The sequence below is a fragment of the Hemicordylus capensis genome, chromosome 3, assembly GCF_027244095.1.
Source record: "Hemicordylus capensis ecotype Gifberg chromosome 3, rHemCap1.1.pri, whole genome shotgun sequence".
Classification (NCBI taxonomy): domain Eukaryota; kingdom Metazoa; phylum Chordata; class Lepidosauria; order Squamata; family Cordylidae; genus Hemicordylus; species Hemicordylus capensis.
Window position 1 is genome coordinate 170,265,657 of NC_069659.1, and position 20,050 is coordinate 170,285,706.

The 20,050-nt window shown below is 41.4% G+C and overlaps 1 long non-coding RNA gene across 1 annotated transcript in view; it reads left to right on the forward strand.

Moving 5' to 3' along the window:
* LOC128352524 (uncharacterized) overlaps positions 1-20,050 on the forward strand; it is an 88,607-nt gene that overhangs the window by 57,598 nt on the left and 10,959 nt on the right. Inside the window, exon 3 of the long non-coding RNA XR_008320467.1 lies at positions 19,933-19,986. This is a non-coding gene — a long non-coding RNA (uncharacterized LOC128352524). The remainder of the gene's footprint in view (positions 1-19,932; positions 19,987-20,050) is intronic.

Consider the following 20,050-nt stretch of genomic DNA (forward strand, 5'->3'; position numbering starts at 1 on the left):
AGTCTTTTCTTGTCCAGTGTGGCCAGTCTACCCATAGTTTCTCCTTTTGGCAAAGCTATGTAGTGAAACATGGATTGAATTCCTATCCTATGTCTCTCAGATCACTCATTCAAGGCCACTGGTGTGGACTTGAATCTGGAGATCTCTTCAGTCTTCTCCAGCTTGATCTTGAATGCCATTGGATCACTTTACACCAAATTCTAGTCAAATCTTCTAGGCCAAAGGTGGCGACATCCACTCATTAGCATCTCTTCCCTCACCTATCTCCTTTATGTGTCAACTGCCTTTAGTCATCCTTTAGTCTATGTCTGCTCTTTTTATTTTCTTTTTAGATGTTGATATTTACTCTCACTTTTACAATTCACCTCCATCAGGCAGTCAATCCAAGTGTCATACTTCAAGTCCCTTTTATTTCCATTTTTGCTGTGGTGACTTTTTTAAAAAGGGCGGGCAGTGCCTATATATCTGACAAGCTGAGAGATCATACTGTAGCAGCACATTTCCCAATATTTCCCAAAGGCATCTGAAAGAAGTGTAGTTGCCCTTTTTTGCCCATTCAAATGGATAAGACTCTTCTAGGATGGAAGGGGATGCTCAAGCTTTTCTGTGTCCGCTGCCCTCTATAACCCCTCACCCAGCTGCTAGTTCTGCAGCTGGGGTTCTGGACATATACTTAGCTGTGATATGGGAGACAGCAGCTGGAGGGAGGGCAGTGCTGGCTTAAAGCAGGCAGGGAATAGTTAAGGGTGGCCCCTCCTGCCACTTGGCAGCTTCCAATTGCACTCTCCTCCTTAGTGCTTTGCAACTTTTTAGGAGAGCTCAGGCTTAAGACTCATATTTCTGCCAAAATATTTAGTTTCACCCACATTCCAATAATTTGCTGCAATTTTCAGATCCAGGTCTGTTTCACAGCAGAATTTCCACCTGGTGATATGTATCCGAATACATTCAAACAGGGCTTGAACATTAAAATCTGTCCATTGGGGTCAAACTCAGCCAGGTGTTAGCCCATAATTAAAGCATTTTGAAATATTCCTTGAAGAATCTATTGCCCTGAATTATACATTCATTTTTATATCAGTACAAAGAAGGTGCTTCTGCTTGGTTTTCAGAAACACTGCCTTTCCTCTTGCAGCCCCTATGCCTCATCTCGCCCACTCCAGAACATCCCCTAGACCTGGGAGAAGCCTTCCAAGGGGCACAGGTGGCTAATGTGGGAAGGAGGGGACACAGGAATTGTCTTCCACAAGCTTCCTTCCATTCACATTTCTTTTGAATACAAGTCAGTGTTTTGCACCTAAGAAGCTGATATGCTGAAACCCACAGGACAATTCATTATCTCCCCCCTACTTTCAGAATCTTTTGGGGACTTTGCCTCCCTCCCCCTTTCTTAAATTTTCCAGTCCTCCTGGGCCTACCCCCTTTTTCTTGGTCTTGGAATGAATTACTATTAATCACCAGGGCAGTCCTTTTGTGTAATCTCAAAGACAGTAGCTACAGTTACCACGTGTTGAGTGACAGGTATAAAACATGGAACAATCTGTGTAAAGACAAGATAAGAGGCTAATCAGCAATTATGTGACCCGTAAATATTGATCACATGAATTATTATTGTTGTTGTTGTTGTTGTTGTTGTTGTTAATTACATTTATAAACCGCCCCATCCAGAGGCTCTGGGCAGTGTACAAATTGAAAAATCAAAACTATGAAATCCTAGTGCATTTGCTAGAGTTCCAGATTTTCTTATTTGATTTCCCCCCTCCCTTCCCCCTCTCTTTTAATTAAACTTGTTGGCTCAGAGCCTCACTCATTGTCAAGAAGTTGCATTGATGTGTGAATCACTAGCTGTTTGCTGTCTGACACATCTGACTCTGTTGAAAAATTAATGCATGCAAGTTGTCAGTAAAGTACAACTGGACAAATCAAACTCACAGATGCTGTCTCTGGACCCGAACTGGAATTCGGCATGGATGATACACGGCACCTGAGACAACTGTCCACTGACTCTGCAGGTTATATTCTGTGTCTGTAGACCACCTATTTTCCTAATAGATTCCTCTTTGAAAGTTCTATGGGATCTGAACTCTATGAAAAGAAACCAGGGACAAGGTCGTGTTTTCTCTTCTATTCTCCCTGTAAACAACCCAGATAAAATGGCGTTTGGACATAACAAATTAGCCCAAAATGGGCCCATACTATTTATTTATTTAGCTAGCTAGCTAGCTAGCTAGCTAGCTAGCATATTTGTATACTGCCCAAACCTACACATCTCTGGGTGGTTTACAACACAGATTAACACAAAATTAAAACACTAAAACAATTCAAAAAAAACAATGGTGGATTCTATAAATCTAATTAAAGGCCTGGATTAATAAATCCTTAACAATCCTTTTAAAAGAGATGGAGAGCTCTTATTTCAGCAGGGAGAGCATTCCAAAGCCTTGGGGAACAATGGAGAAGGCCCATCCCTGAGTAGCCACCAGATGAGTTGGTGGCAACTGCAGACGACCTCCACAGATGATCTCATTCATTCATTCATTCATTCATTCATTCATTCGATTTCTATACCGCCCTTCCAAAAATGGCTCAGGGCGGTTTACACAGAGAAATAACAAAATAAATAAATAAATAAATAAGATGGCTCCCTGTCCCCAGAGGGCTCACAATCTAAAAAGAAACATAAGATAGACACCAGCAACAGTCACTGGAGATACTGTGGTGTGGGTAGATAGCGCCAGTTACTGATTGATTGATTGATTGATTAACTGACAGGTTCATTCATTCATTCAACACCTTTATATCCCTCCTTTCCAGGGCTCCTGAGGAATTATATAAAACATGTTGACAGGTTGGCTAACATCCAGATTAACCTTGTTTATGTGCCAGGTTTTTCTATTGTGCAAGTGGAGAACAGTGTTTCTGGCAATCCCCATCCCTTTGCAGCTGTCTGTGTCTCTTGAAACTATCTCCCTGAAAACCCCCATTTTGGGGTGTAACAAGTGGCTGCACAGAAGATGTCTGCCAAAAATCATCCACCCATTGTGCAACAGAAAATCCTGGCACATCTGCAGAAGGTTAACCTGGCCGTCACCTATTAAAAACAAACAAGCTATTACCTCTCCTCCCTTCCCAAACCTCTTCCAAATTATAATTAAAACAACCAGCCATCAACAAGTTTAGAACAGCATATAATAAATCCACAACCCAAAGTTTTCTTGAATTGGTGGAGGTCACTAGAATGGGCTGGAGAGAGCCAGAACCGGGCCTCCGCCAGCCCAGGCTATTCTGGGGGAGGCCAGTGGCGGTGGGGGAAGCCATCGCTACCTCCCTCACCACCACTGCTGCTGCCACCAAAAATTGACTTAAGTACCCTTGGTTCCCCTCCTGCCCTTTCTCTAGCATTAAGGGAGCCTCCCTGCCCCCTTACTGGTAAAGAGGAATCCTCACTGGATTCCCCTTTATCAGTAGATCCCCAAACAGTTGCCCTATGTTTATTGATTAGCTATTAGAGGTGTGTAGAACTGGTTAGAATCAAACTGGGTTTTATTCGAAATGGCCCAGTTTGACCGGTTTGAACTAGGGCTGGTCCAGTTAAAACTTGGACTGGCTCCCCCCTTTGAGGGGCCAGGCCAGTTCGAACTCAGACCAGCCAAACCAGGCTTGAACTCAGACCGGCCAAACCAGGCCAGTTCAATTTGAATTGTGGTTCAAATCAAACCAGCTCACACATCTGTACCTTCCATTATACCATTACAATAACTTGAAAATCCTAACACCTACACAATCTCAGCTTTTGAAATGAATAATTTAAATTAGTGACTGATGTTTTCACTTTGTATCACGAAGACCTTCTGATCAGGACTAAATCCACCAGTGGCTGCAAGGTGACCTCTCATCACCCTTCCACCCACCCTAGAAACCTTTTGAATGCAGGATTCCCCTTTGCCCGAAAAGGGGACTCCTCAATGGATTCCCCCTTTACAAGCATCACCCCTTGAACCGCCGAACCGGGTCAAACTGGTCTGTAATGGACCAGGCCCAGTTTGGTTAGAACTTGGACTGGATACCTTCTTTTAAAGGCCAGTTTGGTTTGAGTTTGAACTGGTCCAATTGGGCCATTTCGAATCAAACCCAGTTTGATTCTAACCAATTCTGCACACCTCTAATAGTTACTCAATAAACATAGGGCAACTGTGCAATATGGTGTATTTTTTAATGTCATCTGCTACTAATTGGGAGCCAGTCAAAGCCATTCTTTGAAAACAAACATCCATAATAATAACAAAACAAAACTGATCATCTGGATCAGTTAAGATAGCAATAGCAATAGCAATAGCACTTACATTTATATACCGCTCTATAGCCGAAGCTCTCTAAGCGGATTACAATGATTTAGCATATTGCCCCCAACATTCTGGGTACATTCTGGGTATGAAATATCAACACTGTATTATGCCTTGTAGTATACAGTTTTCCAAAGCTCCTATATATTTCAAAGGCAGACTTATGTCTCTTGATTTACAGAACACCAAGCTGCAAATCCTAGATAACTGGGTTAGCTAATCTGAAGCAGGGCTTATGGTCCACCTGAAAATACTTGGGGACTTTCAATTTTGCCAGTCAAATTATATATTGTATTTTAAAGGAGAATGTTGTAATTCTGTAAAGCTGGCCAGATAGCCCTTCCATTTATGTAAAAAGTCTTTTCTTATAGAAAAGATCGGAGCTGTTGGAAGACTAGGTAGACAGTTCTGAACGGCTCAGAATCCTAATCTTAGACATTATCCCCAGAACTGAATTCTTGAAAAGGCAAAGGTAAGCAGAAACCAATCTTTGATGTCATGTTGAGTACCAAAAATCCACTCAGAGCCAGTGTTAGGGATGGGTGAACAGACTGAATCATCACTCACAGCACTTACCTGAAGGAAGTGCCAAGCTTAGCTTGGCGGCTTGCTGTTTGGTAAGTGTACTGTTGTCAGTGAGCTAGGGAGAATAGTGGTCAGGAGAATGAAAATTAAGCTGCAGAAAACCTGTGAGACTTCAGTGAGATCTCAGAACTGGAGCAGGCATGCACTGGCACAAAGCAACACATTGTTGAGAGGTAGCAATAAAACCAAAGAAATAAGATTAGGAATTAAAACCTCTGGTTTATTAATAAAACATATGACGTCATCTACATTTAAAATCAACTTGAGTTCAATTCCACCTAGTGTAATACTGTTTATGTTATTTATTTATTTTTATTTTTATTGTTAATTTTTTATACTGCCTTTCATTAAAATAATCTCAAGTTGGTTTACAAGACATATAAAACTATAAAACCTGCACAATACAAATTAATTTGAATATAAAAATACACATCTAATTAAAAGTTTTAAAAACATGTACAATATAACCATAAGACACAAAGCAGCAGCAAAAAAACACTCATATAAAAGCCCAGGTAAGAAGCCAAGATTTTACTTGCTTTCTAAAAACAGTAATGGAGACTGGGGAGCAGATGCCCACTAGGGGAGCATTCCAAAGTCTCTAGTAGCACAAGCCAGGGGTTCTAATACCATATTTTTAAAAAGATCCCTGACGTGTGCCCCATTCTAGCTTAATTGAAATGGACAATAGCCCATTGGTGATCACCTGAATAAGCCCTGTACAGCATAGTAACCCAAGTCAAAAAACTTGGGGAAAATCCAAATTTAATTAAAACACTTTTCAAGAACCCCAGATGGACCATGTCAAATGCGTTCTCCCAGGGCCGGATTAAGCTAGTGCGGGGCCTGTAGCATATGTTATAAAGGGGCCCTGAATTTTTAAAAATGCACATAAATATTATATACCATTTTTCAATCAAAATTCTCAAGGTGGTTTACATAGAAAAATAAAGTGTGAATAGATGATTCTCTGTCTCCAAAGGGCTCACACTCTAAAAAGAAAAGTGTGGTAGGCACCAGCAACAGCCACTAGACAGATGCTGTGCTGGGCCTTCTCTTAAAAGGCACATTTTATTTCTTATTTGTTTGTTTGTTTGTTTGTTTGATTTCTATACCGCCCTCCCAAAAATGGCTCAGAGCAGTTTACACAGAGAAATAAATAAATAAATAAGATGGCTCCCTGTCCCCAAAGGGCTCACAATCTAAAAAGAAACATAAGATAGACACCAGCAACAGTCACTGGAGGTACTGTGCTGGGGGTGGATAGGGCCATTTAGCAGAAAAGGGATATTTTATCTAACAGGGACCAAATAAAACAGGTAAAGTTTTAACTTTAATTTCCAGTTGGAAGCCAGGTGTGCGGGGCCCTAGAAAACACAGGGCCCGTAGCAAATGCTACATTTGCTACTACGTTAATCCGCCTCTGCGTTCTCCACATCTAAAGAAATTATAGCCGCCGGGTCTTGCTTTTCGGAGGACAGAGTTAATACATCAATCAACAATATGTTATCTGATTCTTGGTGGACAGATATAAACCTTCTAATTCCTAATCTTATTTCCTTGGTTCAAAAGTTTTGTAATTTATCTGGTTACTCCATAAATTAGGGCAAATTGAATCTGATGCTTTCAGGTTTTACAGGTCTTCCTGATGAGTGTACGGTTTGAGGTTTTAAGTGGTGTCCAGCTTTTGTCTACTGCATTTAGGTATAGTATTCTCTAGGAAATTAGTAAATCTAATTTTTTTTCAAATTTTTGGTTCAAATGAAAAATGACTTAGATCGGTCGGCTATGATTCCGTTGAGTATCTAGGACAAAATAAATGTGGTTAAGATTAATCTAACGCCAAAGCTCATATACATTTTAAGAGGTCTTCCAATTCTTATACCAACATCATATTTTAAGCAAGTTTATAAATTAGTCAATGACTCCTTATGGCAAGGACATCCACCCAGATTTTCACGTAAAAAATTTCAACTACCTATTGAAGAAAGTGGATTTAATTTTATGCGTTTTCAGGTTTATCATGGGCATTTATTTTATCTTCAGGCTTAGGGTGAATCAATGATTCCTAGGTCTCAGTCATACCTTGGGCACAGCTTGAGAGTAGTTATTTTGACTCCAATGAAATGTTGGCAGGTTTTTGGTTCATTATTTATTTATTTAACATATTTTTATACTGCCTGATATGTACATCTCTAGGTGGTGTACAAAATTTAAAACAATATAAAAAGTCACAGATTAAAAATCCACAAAACACAATAAAAACAACAGCATAAAACATTTCTTAATTTTTAAATTAAAATTAATTCTATTTAAAACCTGCAAGAACAGGTGAGTCTTGAGGGTCTTCCTGAAAACAGAGAAGGAGATGCTCTTATTCCATCTTATGTGGGGAGCATATTCCAAAGCTATGGGGCGGCCACAGAGAAAGCCCAGTCCCAGGTCACCACCAGACAAGCTGGCAGCAACCGCAAATGCAACCAGACCTCTCCAGAAGATCATAACAGGTGGCAGGATTCATGATAAAGAAGATGCTCTCTTAAAAACCCTGGGCTCAAGGCATTAAGGGTTTTATAGGTAATAACCACACTTTGTATTTCACCTGGAAGCATATTGGCAGCCAGTGCAGTTCTTTTAAAATCAGTGTTTTGTGGTACCTTCGTGTTGTCCCTGAGACTACTCTGGCTGCCTCATTCTGTACCAATTGTTTCCAGACTACGTACAAAGGCAGCACCCTGCACCAAACCTCCTGAGGATCTTTCTCAGTGGTTTCATGTAGATGTTAAAGAGCATTGGAGACAGTATGGAGCCTTGTGGAACTCCACTCTTTAGTTCTTGCTTTGTAGAACAACAGTCTGCAAGTGGCACAATCTGTCTTGATGCAGTTTAAAAATCCTTGTCCAATTCCCTCTGCAGCTATACTGCTTCCATCTGCAAGATGAATCTTTTCCTTATTGCTTAAGTCCAATTCTGTGAAAAAGTTCCTATCGCTGTCCATGTGACTAGTTGCACCAGAGTCAACGCACCAGCCCTGGGATGAGTTAACACTGTTCTGTTTTGAAGCATCCACTCCATTGTTCTGTGTCACTAGTTGTAGCCTTTGCCTTTTGCTTAGGTGCTTGTGGAGATTTTCTTTGTAGTTTCTCTTGTTCTGCCTTCCATATGGAGCAGTCTTTCTTTAAATGTCCCTCTTTCTTGCACCGGAAACATGCTCTTGTTTCCTTCTTGTGCACCTTGTCACCTGCAGTTTCAGTGCAGCTTCTCCATTCTGACTGATACTGTCCTCCATGACTTCCTTTCTGCATTGGAATTCATCCAGAAATCTGCCTCTCACAAATTCCAGTGTCAGGTCTTCCTCAGGCCTTGTCTCAAGGGCATTAATGAGGGCACCATAGGAGTCAGGCAAGAATACATAGTAATAGGGCTGCTATGTGACTGACTTTCATTTCTTTCCACGCAATTGTGCCACCACTTCCAGAATGGCATTTACGTGGTCCTTCTGTTCCCTTCCCAAGTCTCGTATTGTAAAGCTTCCTCAAAAAAAGTAGTCTACTGTTCAAACCAGTTCTTTCATGCAAATTTCTCAATCCATTCCACATGCCCTTTGCTGTAGCCTGATTCCTTATGTGAATCAAGTGGTCATCTTCCACTAGTAAACTAATGGTTGCCTGTGCCTGTCTGTCCTTTTCCTATCCCATTCTTGGATATTTGCTGCTGGTCTGCCTGTGTTAGTAACTTCCCACAAGTCATTCTTAGTTAGAAGCATTTCTACTTTAAACTTCCATAGATGACAATTTCCAGTATTCAGCTTTCCCACAGAGAGCTTAAATTCAGAGCTTCAAGCCATTTTTCTTTTGAAAAACCCTAGCTTTGCTTACTTGCATTTGTTGGGGGCTTTGATTTTTACCCCGATTCATTAGCAGGTCACTAAAGAAGCTACTCACTCTAGTTACAGAGTAGAATGTAGAGTTTAGTTGTTGCAGCTATTTAGAGAAGACACATGGAGATTCTTGTAGAACTAAATACTTGTTGGTGAAGTAAACTTTGGATAGGAAAGACCTGATCCTAATCTATAGGGAGAGAGATTGCTGTTTCCATCTGCTCTCTAAGAGGAAAGGAAGGGAATTTGACTCTCACAGGAAATACCTGAAGAGTCCAATCAAGGGTCATAGAGTAGAGACAGGCAGAACAGCTAAGGAGACCCTTACTCACTATCTCTACCCCCAATGCCCCTAGTGGTCATTAGGATAGTTGGTGCAAAAGGTCGATGCACTGGAACTCCATATCCTTGTAGCTTCTGCTCTTTCCAGGCTGCTTCAAGGTCATTTGCCCTTCAGGGTCATTCTGTGGGGCATACTGGGTTGCTCTGAAGACGTCTGGGCCCTATAGCCTGTTGCAGAATGTGAGCTCTCTGTGTGGTTTACAGAACAAACATCAATGCAAGGTTTAAGACAACTTTACTTGTGAGACAAATGCTTAGAGGTTAGTACAGAACTTACTGACTCACAAATAGGGACAGGAAGGAAACTCCCAGCTAGCCCAACCCATACAAAAGAAACTATAGTGCCCCCTCTGGCTTCAAAGTAGATTACATACAAACTACACAGCAAATTAGGCTGAAGCTGTTGCATATCCCAATATGAGATGCCTCTGAAAATAATGCAGTCATTTATGGGATCTGTCTAGCTAGGTGTGCATTCTCCAAAAGGGTCGGCAGAAATTCTCTCTTCAGGACATTTACATCAACAGAGCGATGAATTTTGGCATCTGAAATAGCAACCTATTTTGCCTCTCTAGTTGGTCTGCCAAATGCTTGACAACCCCTGTTTTTGCAGTCCCAGACAGGCAGCAAAACCAGGAGATTTACTGAGCCATGATAGCTGCCATCCATGCATGACAGGCTGCGTTTAGCTAGGTGGGCGAATCTCAGGTTGCATAGATTTGCCCTCTCCAACAAATATTCTTTGGGAAGTTCTGTTCGATTGATATCCTAAGTTTGAAGGTCTGTCACTAAAAAGATGAACTCATATGCCAGTTACTTCTGCATAGATCCCATTGAACTCAGTAGAAAGTAAGGCAATCACATGTTCTCTGGGACAGGAGTGATCATTGATTGTCTCATGTGCAAAAGAAATACATCATTTTGCATGGACTACACTTAACCTAATAAGGGTTGGATTTCTTTGGATTTCAATATCTTTGGTCATTCATGATATTGAAAATATTTCCTTGCTAACTGGGCAAAAAAGTGGTGGCTCTCTTATATTTAACAGGAGCATAGAACCTTCCCTATTCAGCCCTGTATATCATCCTGCCCAGTAGTTGTTGCTGTTATTTTCCATGGGTTTAATCCACCTAATGGCACAGCGGGGAAGTAACTTGCCTAGTGAGGAAGAGGTTGCTGGTTAGAATCCCCGCTGGTATGTTCCCCTCCAGACTATGGGAAACACCTATATCAGGCAGCAGTGATATAGGAAGGTGCTGCAAGGCATCATCTCATACTGCACGAGAGGAGGCAATGGTAAACCCCTCCTGTATTCTACCAAAGAAAACCACAGGGCTCTGTGGGCACCAGGAGTCATCACTGACAGCACAGCTTATTATAGATAGTGAACCCCTTTGAGTGAAAGAACATTTTTCTCATTCCTTTTGTTATGTAAACTTCTTTGTGACCTTGTTGCTGAAAAGCAGTGACTGACATACTGACTAAGGAAGTTGCAGTGCAATGAAAGGATTGGGAAAACAGCACTTCAAGGCTAACCACACCAGTATACCAGGGAAAGGACAATTCTTGAAGACTTCCTGTTCCCAAGGAAGGCCTTTGGTGCTTCACAGTATTTATTATTATTATTATTATTATTATTATTATTATTATTTAGTGCAATGAAATAATAATAATTCTGTTATTACTACTCTGAATTAAATTTTTAAATTGGTTTTTTAATTCTTTTCAAGGATATTTTTTTCTACTAGATTAAGAAATGTTTGGAGTTCTATACTCTCACTGTGATTTATAATATGCCAGAAACTTATGTTCGGGGGGGAGGGGGGCGGACACACAAGACATGTGTGGTGACTTTTGGCTACTACAATATTCTCGAGGTATGGCAACCTGACTTTCTCTGAGGTAGGAGTCATCTCATTGATTGTCTCGAGTAAAAGGAAATGGCTCATGCATCTTTTGTACAATATAACAAATGTCCTTTTGCATTATAATTGAATGGTGATTGTTGTGTTCAATCAATGGGAAAGGTTAAAGGAGCTCCTCTGCCAGCATTTTTAATGGAGAAGTCGATTAAGATTCACTTTAATCATTCTTGCTGCTTCGGAATTAAAGCAACAAAGACCATCAATGGTACTATAATTACCAGTCCTTCTGTAGGTTTACACTGCTCTTTATGCAATAATAAATTTTCCTATAATGCATAATGTGACCAGGTTAACTTGCTTTGTTTGCAAAGCTAAATATTTCCCTTAATTGTATTGTGGATGAGAAACTCTTGTGATTTAACTTATATAATTCAGTTGAATTATAAAAGAGAACCCTCTGCACAGACTGAATGAGCCGAATCAGCAGGGTACTTGGTGTTAAATGGTTTTAACGCTGTGGCCTTAACCCTAGGACACTGGTGGCATATTTCACTTTATTGAACATGGGGACCAACATTTCTCTTAGGCAACTCTAAAGGGTCAAATATTTTATTCTAATCCCTGTTCAAAACAGAGGAAAGGTTATTATACAGAATAGTTTCGCACACAGCAATGAATGAAAAATTTACATCAGGGAGATGGGTACAAATCTCCTTTAGACATGGCCTTTACAGCACTCCCCAAATGGAATACTTAAATGGCCCCTGGTAATTTAAAAAAAATCCTGAAATTGATCTCATTTATTAATTAGTTTGGACCTTTAAAGGTCTTACTATAAATAGTGGCATTTTTTAAAAAAAAAATGTCCATGTCAATGGGAACCAAGACATAGTCCAGACCACATTGAAGCATACAGGAGTATAAACATACACGTCAGTTAAAACAACATTAATGCTTTTAAACAAGTTTATCATTCCTATCATGGTTTTATCACTTACTGCTTCTGTTAAATGTAGGTGTTATCATACTTCAGATATGTGTCCTGTCTTTTAAATGTTCCTCTTGCCCTAGCTATTTAGAGATTCTAGATGGGAGGTGGGCAGGGGAATATCTTTTAAAACGGTGACTGACATTTTTTGATCTGGGATAATTTGAATATCATAATTTTAAAAAACCCATAATGTAATTAGGGAAAGTGTATACAAGGTTTCTTTGGGGGGATGAGTTACATTTTCTATCCATAAAAACTACATAAATCCTCACCTGAGCTTGCCCTGATCTCCAGCCCATCCATACAGCAGAAAGAGATCAGAAATGGCTCTGTGACTGTGGGGTTCCCTCTTCACTACCCAAGTTCTGATTTTCTTTGCAGGGTTTTTCCCATGACACTTTATCTACTTATCAGTACACATCTTCCAATATCCAGTTTGGTGCAAAGGGCTTAACAGGGAAAGGAAATCATTCTTATGCAGAGAGGAGGAGGAGGAGGAGGAGGAGAACTATTATTAGTACCTATTGTTATTACTAAGTGCCAAAAACAAATTGGATGTTGCACAAAAGATTACAAATAAATATACAAACAAAACACTTTAATTCAGGGCAAATTTACACAGGGATTTACATTTCTTGATGATCCCTCACTTGATTAGACTCAGTGCTTGCGGCTCAGTGCATGAGCGCTCCATTGAAGTGTTTGGGGTGGTATGAAACCCCTATGGGCCAGTCAATATAAATGTTAAAACAGGATTACGATCTATCTCAACTTAATTGTGTTTCTCTTCCAGCAATAAGATCTAAATATTGGTCATCTTAACATGCCAGCAAAGGTGTAATTTATTTCTAGATACCTAGCAGAGCAAATTGTAGTTCTAGTCACTAATTACCATTCATATGTTTGAATTGAGATCTTACTGGTTCTGGATGGGGTTGCACTCCCCTTGAAGGAGCAAGTACACAGCTTGGGGGTATTACTGGACCCTGCTCTGCTTTTGGAAGCTCGGGTGGAGGCGGTGGCCAGGGGTGCCTTTGCACAGCTTCGACTATTGCGCCAGCTGCGTCCCTTTCTCGAGAAGGCAGATCTAGCCACAGTTACCCATGCCTTAGTCACGTCATGGATGGATTACTGTAACACGTTCTACGTGGGGCTGCCCTTGAAGAATATCCGGAAACTGCAGTTAGTGAAAAATGCAGCAGCTAGGGTTTTATCTGGAGCTGCCCAGTGGGATCACAGCACACCCATTTTGAAAGAGCCAGTTTGGCTACCAGTTTGTTTCTGGGTCCAATTCAAGGTGCTGTTTTTAACTTTTAAAGCCCTTAACAGTTTGGCCCTGTGATACCTGAGGGACTGCCTGCTCCCAAGGGTTACTGCCTACTTGATGAGGTCATCTGAAGGGGCTCTGCTCCTGGTGCCGACAATGAAGGAGGCTTGGTTGTTGTGCATGCGGGTCAGGGCCTTCTATGTTGCTGTCCCCAGACTCTGGAGGGCTATTCGCTCCTCAGTCTCCATCAGTTTTTAGAAAGCGTGTGAAATCTTAGCTTTTTACCCAGGCTTTTATATGATTGTCTCTACTGCTGCTTCTTTGTATTTTGTACAGTTGTTATGCTTGTATTTTAAAAAAATTTAATCAGATTTGTTTTATATTTTAGCTTAATTATTTTAATTGTGTCATTTTTTATAGTCTTGTTTTTAATTTTTGTGTAAACTGCCTTGGGATTGTTTTAATGAAAGGTGGTAGATAAATTTAACAATAAAATAAATAGATAAATAAATAAATAAATTCTAAGGCTTGTCCATCTCAAATAAAACCCCTCCCTTTTATTGGGTGTGGAGTCATACCAGCACACTGCTGCAGCAAATCAATCCTCTGTTATAAAATTATAACAGTGGATTCAATGCCATGTCAGATGTTTCTCTTCTTTTAAATTTTGATTTTAAAATTTGATTTTTACATGATTTTTAAGGTTTTTAAATAACTTCGTATTGTATCCCCCCCCCCACACACACACACACTTTTTGGCCTGTTATGATTTAATGTGTTATGTGTTTTTATTTCTTGTTTTAATGCTGTGTTGTAAGTCACCCAGAGAATAATTTGCTATGGGGTGGCTAACAAATAAAGTTATTTTATTTATTTGTTTGTTTGTTTGTGACATAGGGTTGAATTCTAACAAAGTGTATGTGAGAGAAAATTCCTACAAAAGGGGTTCCTCGCCTCCTCCTTCCCAAAGCAGACCTCTGCACCCCCTGAAAATCCACTCTTGAAAGCTGGGGGAGCTTCAAAAGTATGATGGTATGAAGCAAAAAAGATTGCCAGAGAAGGGGGGATTGGGGGAAATGACCTTCTCTATTATTCACAATCAGCTTAAGAATCTATCGATCTATCTCCTATGGCAGTGGTTTCCAATCTGGGGGCCTCCAGATTTTGCTGAGTTACCATCCACAGCCACAGTAAATTGTAGTTGAGGCTGATGGGAGTTGTAGTGGTAATGGGAGGGGTTCCCTTAAGAAGAGGCAGGCAGGTCCTACCTGCCCCTCCTGCGAGCCTCCGCCACCCCACACCACCCCATCGCAGCGCTGTTCTAAGAGAAAGAGCCCTGTGAAAGCGGCAGCCCGTGCCACAGTCTCCTTTAAAAGCAAGGTTTGCAGAACCCGATGGAGGCTCTGCTTGTGTGAGTGCACTTGCCTGGATTAGTTTTCTGTGCACTAGCCTGGGTTAGGTTTCTGCCTAGGCCCAAATGTTCGTGTGTCAAGGCTCAATATCAGCACAGCATGAAACAGGCTCAAATAAGAGTGGATAAAATGGCAGATACAACTCTATCCCAACAGTGTCAGGGAGCCAGAAACATAACAGAGACTAGCTTCTTGGAGCCTGACCACTGCGTGATCTAGTGCAGGGGAACACTAGAATCTCAATGTAATATGCAGTGATACTAGCCAACATCCAGAATAATGGAGTGCTGTTGCAGCGAATGGACACACACTGATGGTGAAGCGTCCTTTCTTTATCTCCCCTTTCCTCTATCACTGACTGTGACTCCCAAAAATATGTCCCCGAGGGCTGCCTGCAATATTTTGGGGAATCATAGTTGCTACAGAGGGAAGGGGACATATTAGTCCAGAAGCTGACCTCTAGTCATAACATATAACCTAAAAGATGGTACTATCTTGGAATCTGATTTCCATTACAGTGAATCTGGAAATTAATGGGGTCTGAAATGCCATCTAGGGATACTGGGAAGTAGATCCAATGCTATTGACTGGCTAAATTTTACTTCAAAAGCAGCTGAGTTCAAGGTAGCGTGGGTTGCTAAATCCCCCCATCTTGCCAACATGGGCATCTTAGTTATTTCCACTAGACAAAATATTGTTTTCCTAATGTTGGGATTTTGGAAAACTGAAGTACCCCTCATCTAAATTTTGGCAATTACTACCTGAACAAAAAATACAAATGTATCAAGTTTTGCCTTTTCACTTTGTACTAGCCGATCCTGCACAGAGCATCTGTGTGCTCTTTGGGGCCAACGGTTACCTCTCCCCCCCCCACATCTGCCCCAGTTTCTGCTTCCGGGCCCAGCCACCTCTCCTCCCCACTGCCACTTCTCCCCCCCCCCCACCCGCCACTTTGTTTCCCCATTCCTGGGCCTTGCCTCCATGGCCGGGCCAGACCCGCCACCTCTGGCCTCCATGGCTGGGCCACTGCCGTGACAACCAATCCTCCAGGATGCACCTCAGCCAATCAGGCGCGTCCGCCACCCAGCCAATCAGCTGGGCTCTGGGACGCACATTCCAAGGCACACCCAGGAGAAATAATATAATAGATAGAGGAAGATATTTAGCTCTATCATCATCATGACCATCAAAATCATATCAGAAGTAGCTACTGTTGTGCAATTATTACACACTAAGAAGATTTCTGTGCACTCTGCACTCATAAAGATTAACAGGTTCATTGTGGCATAACTATTTGTAGACTAGAGCCAACTTCTTCAGATACATGAAGTGGCATCTTCGGTTGGCATATATAGGGGCAAGTATGGGCAATACCATCTGACTTGGCCAGCCCACCATGTGATTACAAGTGAGGGTGTGTGTGCACATTCCACCTCACCTGGTGCACTGTTCTGCCCTACATAACCCTGTAGGGGGCAGAATATCTAATTCTTTACCTTTTACACACACACTCACAGAAATATGTATTAGTACAATTCAAAGGCTAAAGGGTATATAAAGCCCAACTGTGAATTACAAAGATCAAGTGTTGCTATTATCAGGGGATTTATACACACACACACACACACGCATATGGCTTAGCAATGACCCTTTTATTCATTCATTCATTTTTTAAAAATTATATGCTGCTGATCTAAGATTCATAGAAGCTTATGATTTTTTTTTAAATCGCCATTTACCATAAAATTCATGTGTTATCTTTGCTTGATTTCTGATAACTTGGTGTAACGAGACATTGCGCACAAGCACGAATACAAGAAGTTCACTTTTTCTAAAGAAAAACTTCAGGACAGCAGTATGCATGATTCCCCCCCCCCCTTTTTTTTTTTTTTGCTTTCAGGGGGCATTCATTTTCATTATTAAGAATTTCATTCATTCATTTAGCTATTTTTAATATAATCTTTATAGTTTCACACGAATGGCCCCATTTTGCTCGCCTTCCATTCTTTTTTGTAATGGGAACAGGAATTACCTTTTAGTGTCATTTTTTGACTTTTTAAAAACTGTGTTTAAACATAGAAAGGAGCATCAGAACACCATCCAGGTTACTGTGGTGGAAAAAAATGGTGGCTATGGTGTTTTTGGTTAATCCATTCCTTGATCCAGGCCAGCTTTTGAATGGAGCTTCAGTTACTTGCTGTGTTGGGCCTGCTTAGATCTTGCTGCTTGTCAGGACCCAATGAATTTTACAAAGTGTCATGCAGAACTTGGCAACATAATGAGCCTTTCTTCACAATCCATGAGAAAGGACTTGAATGGGCAGGGGAGGAAGCATCAAAAAGCTTACTTCTCTGACAGACGAGCCACTCTGTTGGTCTGGGCACGGAGATCATGCAGTCAGATGTACAGTTGCCTTTTCTGGCAGTGCAGAGGGTTGGGCTTCTGGGAGGTGTCGCCCCACCCCAGAACTCCCATAATGCACCATGAGTACACAGTGCACTATGGGGATTTCCTTGAGGCTGGTTGGGAGCCTCGCAGTCTCCCAGCCCAGGCTGCAAACAGCCGGGACTGGCAGACAATCAGGAAAACAGGGTTAAGAGAGTCCTTGCTCTCTTAACCTCATTTAAGAGGTTAACTGAGGTTAAGAGGTGGCTGGCTTAGGTTTGCCACTGAGGCACCACTGGGATCGTGCACAATCCTGCCAGTTCTCATGGACAGACAAGACTGGGCTTGGCTTTGCTAGCCCGGTTTGGCCTGTGCCTGAAAACAGCCTCTTTATGTGTGATAACAGAGTTGGAGTCAGAGAGCAGAAGAGGGACATAGAATTGGATTGAGTGACCTAGGGACTTGTTTAATAGCAGAAGAATGAGGGTGATACAAGTGTCCCTGTAGAATTGGCAGTGGGGGAGGCCATGCTCTGTTGTTTCAATCTGCCCAGAATCACAGGGGCAGAGGCATTCCGAGAAGGGGGTCTTCCTGTGTCTGCCTTCTAGCACAGCTGAAGGGAGAGCATCACAGGGTGAAGGCCCTTCTGTGTTTGGGGTATGAATCATCACATACAGAGTTATCCAAACTGGGCCAAAGAGTGGACTGTGTGACTGTATGTATGTCGCACAAAAAGGATGCTAAAAAAATAAAAATAAAATATCACTCTATATTCCAAGAGAAAATTAGAGGAAAACATTGTTTCTCACCAGCCAGAAATTATAATTACTCTGAGACAATTTTTAAAAATGAACATCACTAACTTTCTGTCACCAAAGAGTTAAAGACAAATCTCTAATTAACTGTTTATTAAAAAAATATTCACAAGAATATCAGTGCATGGTGAGTATTATTGATATTAAGATCATGTGTTTTAATTCTCCCAAGGAATATGAAAACCCTGCATGAAATATGAAGTTTGGCATGGAATGCGCAGCTTTTCCATGTGCACATTACTGACAGGAATCTGTATGCAATTTAAAAATAAGATGGACTAATCTGTTTGAGTGCCTACTGGCTTGTAAGCGGAGACAAGCTGAAGGTGCCAGAATGGAAATCATATGGGCCTGGAATTCCCCTTCTGTTGACCACAGAAGGCGTAGGCATAATCCATCAAGAACAGAATGTGTGCCATACTTTGTTCATTAGCATTTAAAGAGGCTGTTTGGCATGAGACAACAAATACAATTCTTACAAGAACTTGGCAGCAGAAGGTTTGTCACTTAATGACAATCCACAGCTTTTTCAATAACATGCTAAACGTTCCCGATGTGAGGGATGAAATCTTTGCCATTTCTTTCATGCAATCTCACCCTCGGGTCTATACCAGGTTTTGCATCATGGCAACCAATTTATAGAGAAATCAACACAGGCTGCACAAGAAATAAAAATAGATTTCTTGGCAGCTTGTCAAGTAATTGGAACTGCATTAGAAGCTATGTGGGTGTTATCTAAAATACCTTCATGTTTCCCTCCAAACACCAGAATGCACATCATGTCCACAACCCAGAGACCTAAGTATTGGCAAAGAAGAAGCACAGCATTGAGACTGTGGAAAGAGATAGTAGCAGCAACAGTTACTATGGTCCAGGAGCCAGGACCTCACATTTTGGAGAGGGGTAGTACCTCGGGGGACAGAGGCTTATTATACTGATTTTTGGCAAGCTCTGGATAGAAATGGACAATAGGTGACAGCAGGTCATAACACTTTTCCTCCTTTGTGCTATCATGAGGGGTGTACGTTTGTTTTCAGAACAAATGAGAAATGAACCAAATAGGGCTCATTGCATTATTATCACCATTTCAAAAATTAATTCCAAGTGAATGAGGATGAATGGCAAATGCACCATTCTTGCTCACTACTCCCATTGGTTTTCAGAACTGGGCTATGGAACTTACCTTGTGACACTGTGGGCTTTCCCCTTATTTCCCCTAACCTGTAAGAGGAACATTATAGCTCTCCCTTCAGAAGCCTCTTGACAGCCACCATGTTCTCCCCTGCCCACAACAATACCCTGAGTGTTGCATCAATCTAGGCATTTTGGGGGTGGGTGGAAATAGCCACCACCAGGTGACGCAGTGTTTTTTTATGGCCACCCCCATTGTTTCTCAGAATGCCCTGAAACCATGCTGTGTCCAGGGCATTATGGGGAAATCAGAATGCTGCTAGGATGCAGCTGTGCAGAAAGCTGCCACCACTTCTACAAGCAGCAGCAAAAGTAGTTTTAAGCAAGCAGTTCTGGTAAGAACTAATCTGCCTACTTCCTTTTCACTATAACCTTAAGTTTAAAGAGAGACCCTGGACTAAAGCACTCTAGTCCAAGTGGTCCGATCTCTAAAAGGCTAGAGTGCTTGGTGGCAGCAATTTAACCTACCAGAGATTCATCTTTTCAGTAAACTACCAGAGCCTTTCTCTCTATCGTTAACTTAAAGGGAACTTAAAGTCTTAAAGGTTAAAAACCCAATCAGCTGCATAGCAGAGGGAGGGGTGTCTCAGCAAAAACCTCCCTCGTGGGTTAGCTGGCTGTAACCAGACCTTACATGGTGGCAGCGGCAGGATAGAACAGACACTAGAGGACCCCAGAGACCAAGAAAAGAATGTGTGAGGGATTTTTTTGCGTATCCCTATCTGTATTTTCAGTCATACTCCTGAATGTGCCTCTAGTTAGAATTCTAAGTTGTGCTAGAAGTTTCCTCTACAATCTTTTATCAAAACTTTATTGGTTAAGTGACCCACTACATGTTTTCCTATTCTTTCAGCTCTCAGATCTCATGATTATTTCAAGCTCTTCAGTCAGGGAAGTCAATTCTGTGGTAAGTTAAAATGCAGAGCCTGCCATTGGCAAATCACTGCTTGGCATCCAGACTAACAATGCAT